This window comes from Scomber japonicus, chromosome 2, assembly GCF_027409825.1.
Source record: "Scomber japonicus isolate fScoJap1 chromosome 2, fScoJap1.pri, whole genome shotgun sequence".
Lineage (NCBI taxonomy): Eukaryota > Metazoa > Chordata > Actinopteri > Scombriformes > Scombridae > Scomber > Scomber japonicus.
Window position 1 is genome coordinate 26,814,616 of NC_070579.1, and position 21,306 is coordinate 26,835,921.

Genomic DNA, 21,306 nt, shown 5'->3' on the forward strand with positions numbered 1-21,306 from the left:
GCAGCCCCAATCCACCCACATCATGAACATGTGCATATGTAACTCTTCTTTGTGAGATCATAATGATGTAGAACTGATGTCACACATGGACATCTGAGTGGCATCTGAGTGGAATCTGTATGTGGAATCGTTTATTGGAATTAGTTTTATTGCCAAGTACATATAAGGAAGCACATACAAAGAATCAAGCTCTCTGAGTCAACAAAGTCATCATTACATCCAAGAAAGATTACAGGTATATCACTTTTTCAATGTCTTTGATGCTCCATGTATCACAGAGAGAGGAGAGACATATGTAATATTAAGTGATTAAAAGTAGTCACATGTTTTTTCTTGTTGTGTTATTCCAGTCAAAGTTCAGATGTAACACTACCTGGTCACAGGTTTTGTCACTTGGTTTGTGGTCATTTGATTAAATGCACAGCTAATTACGAATACAATCAATGTCAGCAAGTGAAATGGAATGAGAAAACTAAAAAATAATAAGGGTCCACCAGAAAGATCTTATCATTTAGGTCTGTAAACAAAAAAAGTATCACAATAAATTCTTCAGATTACCACAAACCAATTAGTGCATAGCTGATGAGATCTCAAACACACATGTAATACAGTCGTTTTACAAAATGATGTATTTACAAGGAATTAAATTAATGGGTTTTTTTTGTTTGTTTTGCTTTTTTTTCTTCCCCATATCAATTTTAGCATTTTTGTGGTGCAATACATCTGCCATGGGGACTACAAGTTCATCATCTTCTGATGAATCCTGCATTGAAGACTATAAGTTCCTGTCACGACTTGGATATGGCGGCTTTGGAGATGTTTTCAAATGTGTGGATAAAAGAACTAAGAAGACTGTGGCCTTAAAGGTCTCCAATAGGCCCTGGGGTCTGGTCAGAGAGGTAAGACACTGTTTGCTTTTTACAGTTACCCATGAGACAAGATAGTCTTTGTAAAACTGTTGTAACAGCATTTATAATGAGCTGCAATTGTGCAATTGCTTCAACATCAATGTGTCATTTCCATTTTTGTGTGCTATTTGTAGCTGTCAACACAAATAAGAATGTCAAACTTGTTATGCATCTCCAGGCATCCATGCTAAAAAAACTGATGGACCACAAGCTGGACCAATGTAATATTGTTAAATTCTACAATAGTTTTGGGAAGGACCGATGTCTGGTCTTTGAGCCGTTAGACATCAGCCTCAAAGGACACCTTGCAGAAACCAAGGTTGTCATGCAGCTGCAAGACATCCGGACTGTCATCGAACAGGTACGCCATCAACTTGACAACTCACTGAAAAATCCCACTGTAGTCAATGTTCCATTGCAGTTAAGCTTTTTACTGATTGGTAAGCACTTTGTAATTTTGGGCTTAGAATTCTATATTTTAAAACATTTATAAATACAAGTCTCACATGTCACTGTTTATTATTTGCAGATGGCTGAAGCACTTGATGCACTTAAGAAGATTGGTGTGATCCACACTGATGTTAATACAAATAACATCATGCTGATGGATCGTGTCAGACCATTCAGAGTAAAGCTAATTGACTTTGGCATGGCTATTTCCAGATGTAGCGCTGAGCAGAGCCACATTGATCATGGTTATTCCAATAGGTGAGGTCTTAAGAAGCACTGATCTTTATTGTACAGTACTGTAGTGTTTGCATTTCCTTTGTTCTACCACAACATAATAAACTCTGTATGTGCATGTGTATGTTACCTATTCATATCTATATGAGCTGTCGGGAGATTATCTGCTGTGTTAACTTTGCACTAATGTTATCATTATATTATGTGCTACATTGTGCTTCAGTAATTCAATTACGTTGCTTATTTTTATTCTACATTCAGGGCTCCTGAAATTATATTGAGACTACCATTTTCCGAAGCCATTGACATGTGGTCATTGGGCTGTGTGATGGGAAAAATGGTTGTGGGCTCAATATTGTTCCCAGGAAGAAATGACTATGAGATGGTAAGTAATTTACTATAATTGAATCCTTATTTTGCTTTTCATTGTATCACCAACAGATGAAGCTAAAATCTTACGGAAGGAGCCATCATTATTTTGAATCTTTATAAACTGGCTTTTAAGTTTTTCATTTTGACTGTACCAGAGAGTTTCAAAAAGAAGTTGAATATCTTGATGTGATGCTGTGTTTTGTCTCCAGCTACAGTACATTGTTGACCTCCTTGGTCTGCCACCAGCCCATGTTATCAATGTAGGAAGTGAATCAAGAGACTACTTCACAGAGACAGACTCTCAACACTGGGAGCTCATAGTAAAATACCCCTTCTTTGCCATTTGAAATATTTTATCCATAATATATGAATATAATAGTTTCAAACATTAGAAATACATGCATTTTAAGTACTTCACCTTTTTTTAGGAGTACTGGGGTTTGAGAAAATCTGACAACAGGCGCTACACATTCCGCTCACTGGATGAAGTGATAACGGTAGGTCTTTAATAGGCAACAGCTGCTTAAGTGACCTCATTGATTGTCCTTTCATAACTTATGAAAATGGTTCAAGAATGATGTGAGGTGATTTTTTAATTGTTTCCTCAACTATATGCGTCTGGAGATAAATAATAAATCAGAGGCTGAGGAAATGAAGGCGTGCATCAACCTGTTGAAGGCAATGCTTCAGTGGGATGCCAGAGAGCGAATCATCCCCAGTGAAGTCCTCGCCCATCCATTAATTACCAGGAGCTACCTCAACAAGAGCTCCTCCCTAAACAATTGGTTAGTATGTATGTGTGTGTGTGTGTGTGTGTGTGTGTGTGTGTGTGTGTGTGTGTGTGTGTGTGTGTGTGTGTGTGTCTTATGCATACACACATGGTTTGTTTGATGGCCTTAAACAGTCTAAGTTTTTCTTGTAGCGATGAAACTTCATCAACTGAATCCAGCCCGAGTCTCACAGAAGAGCCTAGTATGAACCAAGCAGCTGAACCTAGAATCTGCCATTCTACAGCATACTACTGCTCTGAAGCCTCAATATGGCTCAGCCCGCCCCTCTCGCAAACATAATTTCACCAGTGGAGGCAGAATTCTGTTTGCAAGACGTGCAGGCTCAATGTGGATTCTTGAAACTTCCTGGAATCTCTGCTGGTTTCCTGGTAATCTCACTATAAAGTAGCAAAGGTCATAAATGAACTGTGTCATGGGCCGTAATCTATCTATAGGTGCCAGTGTTATCAAACCTATGAAACCACATATGTGTTTTACCAATTACGGATTCTTTTAAAACATCAGTGACTCTACTAAGTTAAGTAGGACTGGAGAAGCTGAAGGAGGAAATGGAAGAGCAAAGAGGAAGAAGGCCTGGTATGGGAAGTCAGTGGCTAATGTGCATATGTGTGAATGTGTTTAGGTACAGCAGTATGTATCTTATAACTGTGTATGTGTATGTTGTATGAGGTGGAGTAGATAGCTGTCTGTCTAATATTAAACAGATGCTTGTCACTCCATCCCAACTCGTTCCATCACTGTGAAAATTATAGTCTACATTACTGAGATATTATGATATAAGCACAGCAGATGGTGGGGATACCAATGGAAAGTAGGGGTTCAGGTCAGCAAGTTAAACATTTACAGAATTTTGGACACATTGGGAGATGAGTTTGCTCCATGCAGCCTTCAAAAACAACACACCAGAACAATAACCTTCCTGAACAGCTGAGGGCACCACAGGCTATTGAGACTTTTTAAAAGAGGACTTAAAACATTTCTTTGTAATAGAACTTTTGTCTTTTAATAATAATTATTATTATGTATTTTATCTGTCAGTAGCACTTTGAGTTGTGTTTTTCATATGTAAAGTGCTTTATTATAATTATTGTTATTATTATTATTATATTTCAAAATTAGCTTGTCAACATGTTGGCTGCATGACGTTGAAGCATCTGAAAACATTCTGAGACATCAGCAACTCACTAAGCTGTTTACTGTTGGGATTGAAGAGCAAACATTGCTGTGCAGGCTTGTGTGAGGGTGTGCCTGTGTTGAAATGTGTGTCTATGTGCTACTGCATGTATGTGCAATGTGTGTGACAGGAGGAGAATCTGTTAGACATTATCAACACTCAACTGTGCCCACAATCAGGAGGCACTTAGCCATTCAAGACAATCACCTAAGGGTTCATGAGGTCACCACATCAACCATGCAGTGTGAACAAAAGAAGAGCATGTTTGAGGTTAACAGAGGAGCCGGTAGCACTGAAAACAACACTTACACAGATTCCCGGTGAGTGGGAAAAGAAAATAACTGCCTGGATTACACGGTCAAACTGACAGGGTGTTTGCATTGCAACCATCAAAGTACATCCCTGAGTGCCAGCCTTTTTGCCTTCCATTTTATTTACACCATAGTAGACAGTGGTAGGGTAAAATAATTTATTGTGTTCTATATAAAATCATAAAATACCATCTCATAAACAAAATAGCAATCCAAGGCATTTTCCATTGCTCCAGTCTGCAGCTTCAGTTGTTTACTGATCAAAAACAGATTTGTGCTGCCCATACAATGGCCTATGAGCCAAAGTGGTTGTATTTCTATGTGAATAGTGGCCTAGTCTAGGCAATGAAATCAGCCAATGTGACTTCTCTGGAACTTGAGTTTGTGTCATTTATGGTTTTTTTAATTGAAACAAACATTTCAGGCTTTTGTAAACACCAGTTTAAACAGCCTGTATCCTAGAAATGACTTACAGTATTTACTACTTATTTGTTTTGCCATTGATTTTTTGAGGGGACACATAATTGCTTTGTGGAAAAATGTTTTTCTATTTGTTCTAAGTGAACAAACTGCTATGTTTTGTAGTACATGGTAGTCATAGGAAGATGGTCAGGGTAAATAATGAACGTACCAGACCCAGGAGTTCAACACTGGAGACTGTGATGTGCATCATGATTCCTGCATGTGGTTGGATTTAAGCAACAAAAGCACTTTGGTTAAAGTTAGGAAAAGATCATGGTTTTTGTTACTGTAATATGAAAAACACGTTGTGTCTTCTGAGTCACTGTGGACTTTTTCAACTTTATACCAAGACCATAAACTTTCCCCAGCCTTAACTGAGTGCTGTGAGTACCTGAACATAACCATGAAAAACACTTACTATGATCAGAACATTGTATAGCAAGTTTGGATATAATAATAATAATAATAATAATACATTTTATTTGTATCACACTTTGCATTTGAAAAAAATCTCTACAAGCTACATGTTAAAAGCATTCATATAAAAGACATGGCAACCAGCCAAGGCTAATTAAAAAAAAAAAAAAAAAAAAAAAACTTTCAGTAGTCTGTGGTACCCTCAGATGGTCAGGGAGTGCATTCCGAAGATGATTGGCAACGGAACAGAAGGCTCAGTAACCAATGTTGCTTAGCTTAGTTCTGGGGAGTAAGAGGCGATTAGAGTTTGTAGAGCAGAGGGATCGTGTTGAGGTTGGTGGGGTGAGTAGTGAGACGGGAAGCCAGTGAAGTGAATGGAGAATAGGTGTGATGTGTTCACTCTCATCAGGATCCTTGCAGCACTGTTTTGAACATACTATAGTCTTTGAAGACTTTTGATAGGGATCCTGATGATAAGTACATTGCAGTAATCCAGTCTGGAGGAGACAAAGGCATGGACCAGCTTTTCAGCATCAGATGAGGTGAGTGTGGGACGGAGTTTGGCATTATTTGTCAGTTTTCATGTAAAGCTGTGTCTCATCAGTGTAGCAATGAAATGAGATTCCATATTGACAGATGACATGACCAAGGGGGAGCATGTATAGTGTAAAAAGGATGGGGCCAAGGACTGACCCCTGGAGAACACAGCAGGTGACAGTGTGTGTCTGGGACCTTGTACTTCCAAAGGAAATGTACTCTTCTCTGTGGGTGAGGAAAGACTGAAACCAGTTAAGGGCAATGTCAGTGAGTCCAGAGGTGTCATGTAACCGGTTGAGGAGAATATCCTGGTCAGCAGTGTCAAATGCAGCAGACCAATCAAGGAGAAATTATAGGATTTTATAGGGAAAACAAATTAAATAGGTTGACAGTGGACGGTTTGCAGATGTGTCCAGGTCAGGATCAAAATTTCAAGGCTTGGTAGATTATGGTCATTAAAATGTTTCCTCATTTCGTTGTTAAAAAGCCAGACAGAATCTGCCATTGCAAATTAGTCATATAGAAACTTGTTAATATATTCAAAACTGACCATCCATATTTTTAACATTCCAATCAAATGAATGAAAACAGCAGTTTGTGTTATCCTGGCAGCCTGAAAGAGTGGCAGGTGGGTTTAAACCAGTATCGGCAAAGATCTACCCTGCTGAGGTGAACACTGAACCCCCTCCAGCTCCAGTGCTGCATTACCTTGACGACGAGGTCTAACAAAATATCCCTGTAACCTCCTGTGTGAGCGTGTAGGATTGAAACATGCTGGAAAAAGGAATAAGAGATGTAAAAGTTGAGCAGAGGGATACAAAGGAGTATTCAAGCATTTTTAAACCTTTCCCAAGAGTGGAGCAGTTAATTAAATCCACAAAAAATGATAAATGGCCAAGAGCAGAGTATTGCAGATCTTTTGCTGTGTTGTGAAATCTAAGGGCGCTTTCTCACCACTAGTTTGATTATTTGGTCTGCACCAGGCAGTAATGTTATGTTGTAACATACAGACTGCGGTGTGGTCCATGTTCACACCTGCAAACGAATCAAGATTGGTCCGATTGACGTTCCCTCATCTTCCAGTAGGTCGGCATTTGGTGCGGAGTCAAGCGGACTGAGACCAGCTCTTTTTGGAGGTCTCAGACTGCTTGATTTAGTGCGATTGATACTTTCACACCAACAAAAGCTAACTGAACTGAGAGGTTTTGGTCCGAATGGACTGTTTAGTGCGCACCAACTGCTGTTGGTGTGAAAGCACCCTAAATCTAGGTTCCATTGTTGGTCTTTGAAGTGATATCATGGTCCACATGACTTAGATCTCTCCTCCAGTTTATCACTGTCAGTGTCAGCTCTGTATTTTACAGATGTTCAGTTTGATATATGTATTTTCACACACTGGTGTAAGCCGTAAAATCTTGAAAGAATATGTGTATAAAGCATTTCAATAATACACTTACACTTCTATAAAAGCTAACTACATTGAAAGAGTGACTGAAATTAAATTACATTACATAACAAATGAAATTGGAAGCCACATATTAATTATATTATAGTTAAAATATCAAAACCAATTACAACTTTATACTCCCATACAGTGTATAACTAACTCTGTGAGAAAATATATAAAACAAACAATACATATAGCAAACACTGATCTAATCTCAATCATTCAAAAAAGAGTCATTAGAATTGAAAAGCAACATACAGAGAACCAAAAAACTCACTTTTTATAAAATTAAACCACAAAAATTTAAATTTATGGTTGACAAACTGACAGAAGCATATACAGAGTAAAGCATCAACATATCATTATAATAATACCATTGTGTCACAATCAAATGAGTATGGAACAACTACAGCGAAGAACATAAAGCATGATCAAACTTAAGACTCTATAAAATAATATACTGAACACATATGGGATTGATTTTTGATGTTTGATCCAGTTTGATTGATTTATTCTTGTGTAGTTTGAATGTTTTTTTTCTGTTTTTTATTTTATTGAGCTTAGTTACATGGACACCAGTAGATGAGTTTATTATTAAAGCAAATATATATGTTTTCTTATGATTTTGTTTGTTTTGTTTTATTGCTCATATATTTTTATTTTATTGCTCCTTGCTTATATATTTCATTTTGTTTTTTCTTTTAACACGTTCAAAATAAAGTTATATATAAACACCCACACAATTACTAATATTTTATGCTTTGGCTTTAACATGCTTTTGCCTTTAATAAATATCTGACACTCTCACACATGTAAACACACCATGTTATGACCAAATCATCTATGCATCATTAACTTTAAGTCCTTCCTAACGACAAACCCATAAAAAAAATCACCACTGAGAAAACAAGTGTCAAAATAGATCTTTCCAAACACGTTCAGATCATTAGCCTCCAATGAGCTGTTACACAAGTCTACACAAGGAAGGAACAACCTTCCGCTAATTTACTGTTTTCCGTATGGCTCAGCCAAGCTGAACAGGTTGTTAAACCAAACGGTGGGACCTGTTGCCCAGGTGAAGGGCTTGATGCATCCGTCCACAGCAGGCAGAGCCCAGACTGAGTTATGGAAGAAGAGGGAGCTTGGCAGGGCGCCAGGACTGACTTCTCTGTTTATTTACACTCCTGTTTCACTAGCTTTATGATTCATAAGTCGGTACTAACGGCCTTCATGGGACCAAATATTTATATAAGTTAGACCTCTGGTCACTAGTGAGGAAGCACACAAACACACATGCGCATGCAGGCAGACACACACACACACACACACACACACACACACACACACACAGAAACACAGTGATCTGTTTTTCACTTTCTCCAGGAGCCATTTCTCATTATGAGCATGTGGCCCCAAAACACCTCAAAGCAGACAACTGAGATTACCTCCTGATGAATAGCTAAAACACGAGTCTGTGTGGAGTGTGTTAGAGAGAGCGAGAGAGAAAGACTGAAAGAAGACAGGCAGACAGAAAGATGGCTGAAGTCAGTCTGAAGTCTGAGCAATTCAAGAACAGGTACAATAGAGAAAGAGAGAACAAAGTGACAACACAGTTAAAACATAAGAAAGATGGACAGTAACTGCAGCAGGAGCCAGCTGGAACTAAACTCAGTCCTTCATCATACAAGGAGAGCAAAGAGACAGCGATGGAGTAACGCAGTGAGTGAGCGATGATGCTGCTGTCTTCACTGGTGGCTGCATGTGATTAGCTCAGGAAACTCTGGTGCTCTGGTTCCCATTACCACCCAATTCATTCCTCTGGACCTGTCTGGTGTTCGGAAGGATGACATAAGCAGGGGGTGGATTTAACGATTTGGGGCTCTCGGTAATCTCAGCAACAAATCCTCCAAATTAAATGACAAAATATGTCATTAGACTATGCTCTCGAGAACAACACATAGAAGCATTTTCCAATGTGACGCCCCTATCAGCAGCAATCAACAGGATGACATATTTTGTCTGCACTTTCTAAAACCCTTACAGATGACTGTTGAAAAATAAATATTATGAAGAAACAATGCCATGGCTACAGTCTTGTTAGTCTCAGGCACAAAAAAAATGTTTAGGTTAGGTTGATTAAGTAGGCAGAAAATGTGCAGTTCTCCTTCCTTCATGGTGTAGTCCAGAAAAAAAAACATTATAATCTTCAGCTGTTTGTGGTAGAAATAATAACAACAAATATTTTTCCATCCTCACATTTTTATTAGCATTTTTAATCTGAATGAAAATTTGATTTGCATTATTGTAATAAGGTCTGAAGCTATTTAAGCGGATGGTGAAATGGAATTTAATGGCAGTAATCGGGAACCATCATAAAACCAAACAATTTGAAATATACATTTCTTCTTTTTTGTTTCTTCATTTTTTTCTCAAAGTTGACTTCAAGACATGTGTTACATGTGTTGTATTCTTTATTTAGTTTCAGTTCAACTGAGCATTTCTCTTTGCCACAATAAAACAGCTGCAAGTACAATTGCACATTCAGATTTGTGAAATGAAATGTTCTGTAACAGCACAGGAGGTTTCCTGAATCAGGTCTTGAAACCCAGTCTTCCAGCCCATGGACAGCTGTGCTATCCAGTCAGCCAAAGGGTTAACCTGTTGACCAAGGGCCAGTGCATCTAGTCATCCGTGGTCGTTACGGTTCTTATGTGTTAAAGACTGATCATCATACTCATCTTTCACATTTTACCTTGAACAACAAGACAGTAATAAAGTCAACTCAACCGGTCGAGGCCCACCCAGAACTCAGTTCTGCTTGAAGATTCTTCCCGTTAAAGGGAAGTTTTTCCTTACCACTGTCGCCAAGTCCTTGCTCATGGGGGAATGTTAGGTCTCTGTAAACTAAAGTATAATCCAGTATAATCTATACCTACTCTATGCAAAAATATATATATGCTATATATATAAAATTTACTTTACTTGACTAAAAATTTTAAAGTAAGCAGACCTGACTCTATATCTGTCCGGTTTGTAAACTGATGGTGGGGAATGTGGAGTGGTGTTGATTTGAGTGATGTGTTGGTTAATCTTCTCCAGACCTGTCCTTTATAACCTTTAAGAGCCCTTTATAATCCTTTAATAACCTCTAACCAGAGCCCTCTTTATGGTCTTAATCATGATGGCTGGGGTCAATCCACTTAGCACCAAACTCTGCTCCATCACTTCCTCTTTACTTCTTCTTTCATCTGACCATCATGAGGGCATAAAAATGAAAGTGCTGCTTGTTTTTGATCAGATAAGTCTTTCCTTTTCCTTTTACAAGGACCCTTAACCCACAATTGTCCCCACAATTATTTTATCCATTTATTATTATTATTTTACCTACTGAAACAAGGATTTTTAAATCTACTGAGGTTGGCAAAACATCTAAAATGATATTAAATTGGATCCTAAACATCCTAAAGCTCCCAAAATAGAAAAATAGACTATGTTCCTCTGCAAAACGCTCTCACACAGTCATGTGACCAGATGTCTGTTTAATTTAATTGTATCTACAGATTTAGAATGTGCCAATTCCCACAGCAAAAACAGTAGAGTTCTCACTTTCTTTAATGTTTGCTTTAATCAGTGGTGTGTTTCAGTGATTAGCATTCAACTGCTGCTTTGGGATTATTCAATTTACGCACCAGCTACACCAGAGATGGACGATAAAAATGTGCTGTCAGTGTGGATTTCTGTGTCTAAAATGATTTATTCAATGTTCCTTCTGTGCCAAAATACTTTGCCTGTGATTATTTAACTGAAAACACTCAGCTGTTTCTGTAACTGGTCCAAGTTAGTTTAAGGATAATTTATAACATCAACAAATCTAGATTTTTCTTACAATATAAGCATCATACTGCATGCTATACTTCAAAAACAGGATAGTGGACCTTTAAGTTTTTCTCTCCTTTTACTAATGATTTTATGATCAATGACAATGATTTGTTTGTTTTTTTTAAGGATTTTGTTGGCATAGACACCTTTATTAAGTAGTAACCCTAACCCAGACAGGAAACATGGGGGAGAGAGAGGAGGGGTGACATGCAGCAAAGGACCTCCGATCAGGATTTGAACCGGGGTCGGCTGCATATATGACATGCACTCTAACCACTCGACGACCTGTGCGCCCAATGACAATGATTTTAAACTGGTTAAATATGCAGACGTCATGGCCTTAGTCAGGCTTTCACAAAAAAAACGCCTTCTTTTGGTGAAGCTGCATATTTGGCCAAGGTAAAAACTTGGGAAACCTGGTGTCAAAACAGTCAGCTAGCTATTAATGTGGCTAAAACAAAGGAGCTGGTACTCTCCACAAAACAGGATCTTTAATCTGATCTTTAAGACAGTTTCACTCATTGGCCAGTCTGTTGAAACTGTGAATGACTTTAATTATATTGGTACAGTTCTGGACTCTCAGATGAGCTTCAACAGATGTTCACAACGACTCTATCTTCTGAGAAGGCTCCACAACCTCGGTATCAGCTAGAATGATTTCATGTAATCTCTTTCTACTGTATGTCTGTTATTGGTGAGTCAAAGACCCAGTGTTTTGAGAATGAACTCTCTGAATACCTCTGGTCAGAGAAAACTCCCCCAGGCATAAAGTACAGCTCACGCTTAAACACCGGATTTACACCCCAAACAGCTACTGCCAGTCAGCCCGGAGGGAAAATGTTCACCCCAACAAAAAACAAATCTAAACGTCTCAATCACTGTGTCAATCTGTTTGAGTTTAGACTCAAAGTGTTGGGAGTCTTGTCATGCCTCCATGTCTAGGGATTAAGGGGTCTGTTGGCATACAAGCTCTGTTCTCCTATGGTCCTCTATGCTCCCCTTTTTTACACCTCAATGAAGCCCAGTTTTCCAGGAGCTGCAGTCCCCCATCATGACCCTCCTCTGTTGCTCTTATCTATTATTACCACTTCACTGCCAGAGTGTCTCTCTGATAAATAACGTAATAAAATAGCTTGCCAGAAAAATTGTAATAGTGCTTAAGGCAAAAGTGCTGGGAATTTTGAAAAATATGCTGGCACAGTATGTTATGTTAGAGTATGTCATTTTAAAAAGTGAAACTGGAGAAAGAAAGTAGAATATCAAGCTGTGGAAAGAGGGAAACAAACTGATTTTAAACCTCAAAAAGCAAAATACAGTTCCCAGATTGTGGAGACATGAGTTTTTGTAATACATATATAGCATCAGCTAAGGACCATGTTTCCTAATTGTTGCACAAACACAAACGCACGTTGATTGATTGCTAAGATGTCTACATACCATAAGCACACCAGAAAAATTCACACACTCACACACACACACACACACAGAGTCAACAAGGACCACTTCACTACACAGAACAACCGACTGGAACCCAGATTCCTTCAGAATAACATTAACCCCATGACTTCCATAGACAAAACACTGGCTTCTATAGAAACCACTCTATAGGATGTTAGTTTTGTAAGGTTTTCAGGCAGATCGCAAACAAGAACCCTCCTTTGCCCTCCTTTTCACTCCACATTATTACTTCACACAAATGGACAATCGTCATTCTAAACCCATCTCGTTCCATTCGCTGACCCACAAAGGCTGAGAAGCTGCCACTGACAAAACATAAAAAATAAAATAAAATTGCAAAGAGGGAGAGTTTTCATGTCTCTAAGTCCATGGTCAACCTTTGAGCACCGGGCTGTGAATAAGCCTTTGGTGAGGTTCAGGCTTTTCATGAATGTCATTAAGAACATCTTGAGGCACACTAATGTCCTAAGGCCAGAAAAGGCCAAATCTATTCATTCTTAATGATAAAGCTTCAAGGTAGCCTCCTGTTGTTTCTAGATCACTATCCTTTTTTCCTTTTTTCCTTTTTTGCACCTCAGAAATACCAAAGTGGTTCATCCACACAGTCCCCCCATCTGCAAAACACACCTTGGCTTTAGAGTTACACTTAAGCAACTGTGCCTTCAATGCACAGATGTCATTGTGTGACTGCCTTCCAATAAAAAGTAAACATGAAAGATTACCATGCGCTTTGCACGCCAGTAAAAATCCACAGCGTGGATTCTGTTAAGGAAATGAGCTCTGTAACACATCTGCTACAGTGTTTGAGGACACCGTCTCCCTCATACCTTTGTAGCTGCGAAACAAAGAGGCAAAGAGCATCTCAGTAAAAAAAATTAAAAGGTATGAAACCCTGCTGTTTTTGCATAGAAATAGGACTATTTTTCCTTATAGTCTTTCATTTACCTTTTCAGTCTGGAAATAAGTATTTGTGAAAAAAGCTTCAGGATTGAGTGTCAAAACTAGAAACAGTTTTTTTCTACATTTGTCACTTTGTTCATGTTATTAGATTTGAATTTTCAGTTTCCCAGTGTCTGCACAAACATGCTTCTGATATTTGTGCTTGAAATGACAGTAAAGCAGTGCATCTTGTGTTATCAATTCTATAAAATGTTTTGTTTATTATAATATGTAATTTTATCTCATCATTGATGTAGTTACAGAATGACTAAATGTGCTCAATAAGCATAATCTTTTTAGTGTACAGATACAGTACAAGTATTCATTACAGACCATAAGTCCAGACTGTATATTTTGATCTTTAATTAGACCTGATTTCTCTGCTCTGCATATGTTCTGGACACGAACCCATTGATGTAATTCAGTTCCCTTATTGTGAGTGAGATTTATAGAACGTTTAAACAAACCATCACATCATCTCATCACCTCATGTAATAAACAGTTGTCTTTGGTGTTCAAACAGACTCTAGGTTTTTCTCCTATTTTCTCAGGGCTGTCTGTCAATATCTTTTTATTCACTCTCTCTTTCTCTCTCTCTTTCCCACTGTTTTATCTCTCTCCATCAGCTCTTCATTATGTAGGCTACACAGATCCATCTCTCTCTCACGTCATATCAGTGCGCTCATCTGAGTGCTGTCTCAGATCGCTGTTACCTCGCTGACAGACGATGATCACAATCACTTTGAGGAAAGGAAAAGCCAGTCGGGGCTCTGCTTCTCTGACTGTAGAAACATGAAAGTTTCAATTGAATTCACAGAGAATTTGTGCAAAGGAAAGTCATTTTAGGTTAGAAGGTATACTGAAGGTATTATTAAGTCACAACCTCATCAAAAAGACAAGAAATCTCTTCATTAAATTCCATCTTTTTTTCCCCTCTAACATCTCTGTACCACCACTTTCTTTTCTTTTTTCTCTTTCATTCATACTGCTACTTTTTTTCCCCCTGTATGATTTGCTTGGTCTCACTCCTCTCATCTCATTACTAATCTATACAGCTGATAAGTGTTGCAGAGCAGTGCTGATTGGTGGAGACAGTGATAAAGTTAACAGTACTCCATCTTCTGACCCCCTACAGGTTGTAAACCAGACCAGATGACTTTTAGATGAGAGTTATGGTCCACTTAAAGGGAGCAAAGGGTCAGGCTCTAGGACACACACACAAGCATTTAGGGAAAGTGTTACTGTGAGCTTGGCATGTGTTTATCAAGGATTTAGTTAATGGATGACTGGATTAGATTCTGACAGCTGAGGTGCTGTAGTACCAAAGGCAGCTGTGTTTCCAGGTTGAAGCAGCGCAGCAGAAATATTTATTCATGTAATTAATGCCATTTTGAAGTATGTACTGTAGCTCTGACAGTTCGAGTTTTGTGGTCACCAGAGGCTGATGTTTTGTTTTTCCAATTCTACACTTCTGACGTTTAAAATTAAAAAATAAAAATAAATAAAAAACTTTAAATTACTGGAATTTAGTCTTTTTGCAATGATTGCTATTTTGACTTTTCAGAGTATACAATGTTTATAAAATAAGGAAAATGTAAGTGAAACTGTGACATTGTGTTACATTTTTCCTTATTTTGTCCTTATTTTAGCCTGATAGTAACAATGTGTTGGAGTTTTGGTATTGACAGAAGCATACATGTATGACATTAAAACATGTCTGTATATATACAATATGTTACTTAGTTTGTTATCCTTCTTCCTCATTTAAATTTTCCATAATCTATAAATGTCCAAATATTCTTGCACACAAAGAAACAGTGAAAGAAGTATTAGTTGGAAAATGTAATTATATTGTAATATGTGCCTTAATGAAATAAGGAAATAATAAATGATAATTGTGTGAACTGTGTTCTACAGATAAAGGTGTATGTAGATCAGGAGATCCGAGGTAAGGCCAGGGCCAGTGTGTGTGTAGTTTGGATAAAAGCACTATATAAATGCAGTCCATTTATCATATACTGCATGAGCACGGGTTACCTGAGGGTTAAGGGTAATAGTGTTTGGTTTTGGTTTTGGGAATGGCTAAATCTGAAGTTTTACAGAAAAATTTCAATGTAGAAAACTTTATATGAGTTGGGCATAAAACCTGACCTATATAAACTGAAAGCCACTATGTTATTTAAATAAAAACAATCTATATTTATTGAAGAGATAATGTTACTGAGATACTGCCCCAAACACATGGTGTAAAGATGTTAATGTACAAATAACATCTGGATGCTTGGCTGCTATGCAGAGTTGCATTAGTTCACTTCATCCAGACCTTAATCACCCACAGAGGTAGTGAGAGGAGGAATATATTTGAGTCCTGCTGTATAAACACTATCAGACAGTCAGTTAGAAATATGGTGGATCAGTAGGAGGATACAAGTCTATGCAGGCGGTATGCTCTTAATCTTTTGACGCTACATTTATTTTGGGTTTGCTTGTGCATAAATATTAATGTGAAACCATAATCACATGCATGCCTCATGTCAACAGACACTGTTGCACCTCTCATCATCCACGATCGATCTCACCTCTGTTTCCAGGGAAGAAGAATATCATTTGAAATTAATAGTCCCATTGTGTAGGCCCATTCTTATTTTTACAGCTGTATAAAGAGTAGCGGACTCGCCTGAGTGAAATAACAGCATTAAAACATTAAATCACTGCTTTGCTAAAAGTCCCAGGAAAAGGTCTTTTGTTGTTCATAGTGTAGAGTATTAGGTTGTCCTCTCATGCAAAGAAAACAGGTGAAGTGACTTCCTCTTTCAGCACCAGCTGAGGATTGTTCAATCATTTCAGGCCTCACACACAGAGCCTTTTTTGCATTTGTATATTTTGAATTATGTTTAATCAAGCCTGTGGACAATCCATTATAGTGATATTTTAATCTGAATTACAGTAAAATGTACAGAATATTTATAGCTTTCACTTGACTGACAATAAGTAATAGTAATATACCCAAATGCCAGTTATATTTGAATTTTGTATAAATTAATACACAGACAAGTTTTGTATTTTCAAACCCTACAGATTTTGAACCCACTATCCAGTTGCATTTGTGTTGGTTTATAAAATATAAAGCATCGTGATTCATCTCTTTTTATTTTTAAAACTGATGCTTTAACATGAATTTTGTAACTGATTTAACTCAACAGATAAAAGGAGATTGCCAGATCTCATTTACAGCTGACGACATGGTGCTTGTTTGCATCAATCAAGCTTATACAATTCACCTGTGTGGCATTGGCTGTAATTCATATTGTTAAGTTACTTCATGTGACTGAGACATTTAGCTAAATGTGATTTTAATATACAACAACTGGACATACAAGTGAAATGAACAAGGCTACTAGAAGTTAAGCTTTACTAAAACTAAACTTCAATAAAACCTGAACCTCAATTCAGTTTATACTGGAGGGATTTAAATGTTCAAATAAAGGTGCCAAATGAGAATATAAATATCTGACATTTTTACATCTGGCATATTAAGATTCATCAAAATCTTAAGTAAATCATAAAATCATAGTGACATATGTTTAACCATAAACAAATGCAGATACACAACATCTATAATCACCACCATCCGAGACAGATACAAAAGCCAAGACAGAAATGCGTGACTCTATGGGTCCTCTCTGCCTTGATGTATGTGGTAGACATGTTGATTTAGCCGTAACTCCACCATCTGTCATGTAAACTATAAGCAGAGATGTAAACCCATGGCACTGACCCCAGCTGCTGCTTTTATGGACGGCCCTGACCACATTTAGCTGTCCCATCTAAAAATGTCACCTCCAATTTGTGGGCACGCAGGTAAGAAAACAGTGGAGTGTATTTGCTTTGATGGACATTATGAGCGAGGAAAGGTCAACCGCCATAAAGTTTGACCACCGAAAGGCATAAAATAGACGGCAGAAATGCATAAAATACTGTGTTGCCATGTGTAAAGATGTTTTTAGTGAATGTTAACGTGTTTAGAAAAGGCAGAGAAAGACAAACAGGGAAAGAGAGAAAAAAAGAAAAAGACAGAGGAAGAAAAACACAGGAGCTTAATATGAAATCAAATCAAATCCCTGAATCTTTTTAAAAGCTGAACAGCAGTGTCAATTTGTCTTAGACAGTACAAACTTTGCTTGAATGCAACAACAGAGGCCATTTTCACTGCTTATGATGACACTGAGCAATTTATTTAAAAATGTGCATTTTCCCAGCTGTTTCTGCTGTTTTGGCACTTCAGACATTCATTTAGATATCATGTGACATTCTCATTATGAATTGGTCATCTGCCAAGTCAATCTGATAAAACAGATCCTCAACTATTGAATTTAGGATCTGTGAAATGTTTTCATAATGTCTTTGGACTGTTAGATTTAATGTCAATCACCAGTGAACACTTTGAGAGAAACATCAATAGAAATGATGACACAACCAAATACTTGGAAATTTGGAATAAAGTTTATTTACTGTCATTGTCAACATTACTCTCATACCTGTACATTAAATATGAATCTATAGCAAAGAGACTGTTGGTTTAGCTTAGCATAAAGCTGGAAGACTGGAAACAAGAGGAAACAGCTAGCTTAACTCTGTCCCAGATAAAACATCCTCGTAGGTGGGTTTTATATTTGTATGTGTTTGTTGAGGCAGTAAAACTATTTATATTTGTTTTGGCATAAAAGAGAAATATCCTATTTTTGCTAACACTAACACTTGTAATTTTATGACAATAAAGCATTTTTAATTTTAATTGCAAAGAGATTCTCACACCTATTCTTTTAGCCTACAGACATTTCTGACCAATCAGCCACAGCTTAGCTCTGCCAGACAAATTGATCTGCAGCTATTTATGACACAGACAGACATAGTCACTACATTATCCCAACCTTTACACTGTTATTTGACATGTTTTATTCTTTTTTCTTTTGGGGTTTTTAAAAAATATTTGCATGAAATAAATATTCCCAAAAACCCTGTTTGTGCTTTTCGGAATACCGTATTTGGATTCAGCTCCACACTCATCCACAATATAGAACTTCTTTTTTGTTTGGGCTTAAATAACATGGGCTTAAATAACATGAGGGATATTAGGGTATTAGGCACATCGAAAGATAGAAAAGGGTGGTGAATTTATTGGGGTCTCCTTTCGTCATTGGAGACAGGAAGAGTGAAACTGGGGTGGGGTTCGAAGAGGGGAGATGAGTTAGGGAGCTTCCGAACCACAGCAGCGTTTTTATTGGTCACCATAAACCTCTGATGATCCCGGGGCTGACAGGTCACTCATAAATGACCATTTAAGAGCGTCCTGGAATGCTCCAGGCCTAGACTGATGCTAGGTAGGTAAAAGGACACCGTTGGGTTCGACAGGTTTTACGAGACCCCCCCCCTCATCCCACTTCTTTAAAACAGACAGGCTTTTAGCTGTCTCGAAGGACGGAGAGGATTCCATTTCTGTTGATCCGAACAGGGAATTCCTGGCATTAGTGAACCAGAACAAGTGGGATCAACGCTTCTCTGTGTCGACCCAATGAGCTGGAGAAGAAGAGGCGAGGTGGCGTGGATGGAGTCAGGAAGACAGAATGGAAGGGGCTCTGTGTGTTTACCACCACACATGGCTGCACGACATTGTCAGATTGTCAGTTAGCCTGAGAGCGATCATGACGTTCTGCCAGTTAGACACAGTACAGCTTTCCCACAGCATAATGTTTGTTTGTGACTCAAGAGATTTACATGGTTTAATGTTCCCATTTTTTAAGTAAATCATGAGAAAATGTAATCAGTCTCATGAGTTTCTGTGCATAAACGTTTAAAATCCAGCCTTGCCTTGATATTCTTTTATTGGCTTAAATTCAACTACAGAATATTTAATAGAATATATAAAGGACTTCATGAGAAAAGAAACCATATTCATCCCCCTTGTGTTTACATTTACCGGCCTACACCCCTGTCACCTCTCAGCACCCAGATGTTGTCTTAACTCTATTTTCCTCTATTGCACATTAAACTCCTCTCCGCACCACAAGTGGAAAAGAGGAAATAATGTAAAATCAAAGTGGTCTTAATGGATCCGTTATCTAGATGATCCAGATGTGATACTGTGTAGGCAGCAGGCCATGACAAATGTTTTTTAAGCTTTCAACTCAGTCATTAAGCAGACTAATCCACAAGTGTGCTCATTTATCAATCTCTCACTCAGGCCAGTGCCGAACACAAATCTCAGTGTGTCCTTGAGAGACACTGAGAAACACTGAATTAACCTCACTGCAAAAAAATATATATTTCTAGCTTTTTGAAAACATGACTCCCACTCTGATGAAAGATTATTTGCTTTAACATTAAGTCCAGAGTGAAATTTCATGGCATGATTAAAGACCTTTTTTAAGATAGGATGTATATGTTAATTGGCTGTCTGGAGTATTGTCTGAATCATTATCAGATTTTTATTATTATTTGAATATAATGAAACACCTTTGAAGTGCTAGGCAGGATAAACATTCTGAATGTTCTGCTAATGGGTATCATATAAGTAAAAATAACATTCACTACATTATTCAAACACACATATTCAAATAGAAAATGATTTATTTACCTTTGCAACAACTCTGTACTGCTACTGCAGTGTGTGTGGAGCGTGACGCTTTTTTTTCTTTTAAGTGAGGAAACTTGATACCTTGAATGATATAAGCACTTTGGCCACATTGTCAGTTGTTATTCAGAATCAGCACTTAAGCCATTACATTCCTGTATTATCAATAGAAATTAGAGGTCACTCCTCAAATAGCTCTAGTGGGAATCATTACAGGAAACTCTGAGGAAAATCTGAGGGATTTTTGGACTGGAGTGTTTCCTCACCCCTCTTTATTGAATATTAAAAACTCTGTTTCGCCCTCAGGGTGTCGAAGTTGGTTTTGAGACAAGCTAAACAAAGACTTTATTAAAAATGATCCAAGAATAGAAAAAAACAACAGAAACAGAAAGTTCTTGTCTCCACGACCCTTTTTTAAATGTTAAGACAGTCACGCTCAAGTTGTTCATATGAGGTGATGAGTGATGGAGGGTGAACCGGGAGGGTGATGTGTGTGTCAGGCATATGTGCTCCTGTCGGCAAATGTGTGTGTTACTGATAAGATAATAGGATAACAGGATTGTTCGGGAGGAGGAGGGGGGGGGGGGGGGTTCTTTTCTTTTTTGCCTGTAAAAAAAGGTTGAAAAAGTCTTTTATATTAATTATATAGAATTATATAGAATGTCCTTACTATTATTTTTACATCAGGAGACTTTTCCAAACCTAAAACAGCAACACTGCTTCACATTTACAAAGTTACATATAGGCAACAGCATCTAGTATACACTTCACAAGCTATTTCCCATGAACTTCATTCTTTTTTAACATTGTGGATGTTTGTCAGTGCTAAAAGAAACAAATGATTCACCTTCTATAGCTTAGTGTCATTATTACTTGAAGGACTAATTCATGTAGATAGAAACAGACACTTCAGCAGAGTGACTCCCTACCAGCATAATGTTTGATATCAGGTCTTTTTCGCTGAGAGACAGAGACTTTAACCCCAAACCATATCCACCTGCAACTTATTAGTCAGTGCAGTTGTAGGATGTTTTATCACCTCTTACGTGGAGTGGATGTGAGACGGAGTGCTCTACAGTGGAAATAGAGCCACAAGCTGTTTATTGTCCTGTAAAATCCACACGAACATGTCAGCAGACAGCAGCAAGGACCAAATGGAATATCACAACCTCTCTCTCTCTCTCTCTCTCTCTCTCTCTCTCTCTCTCTCTCTCTCTCTCTCTCTCTCTCTGTAAAAATATTTATAATGAAAATATTTATAATTATAATATTTCTGAATTAAATAATATAATAAAC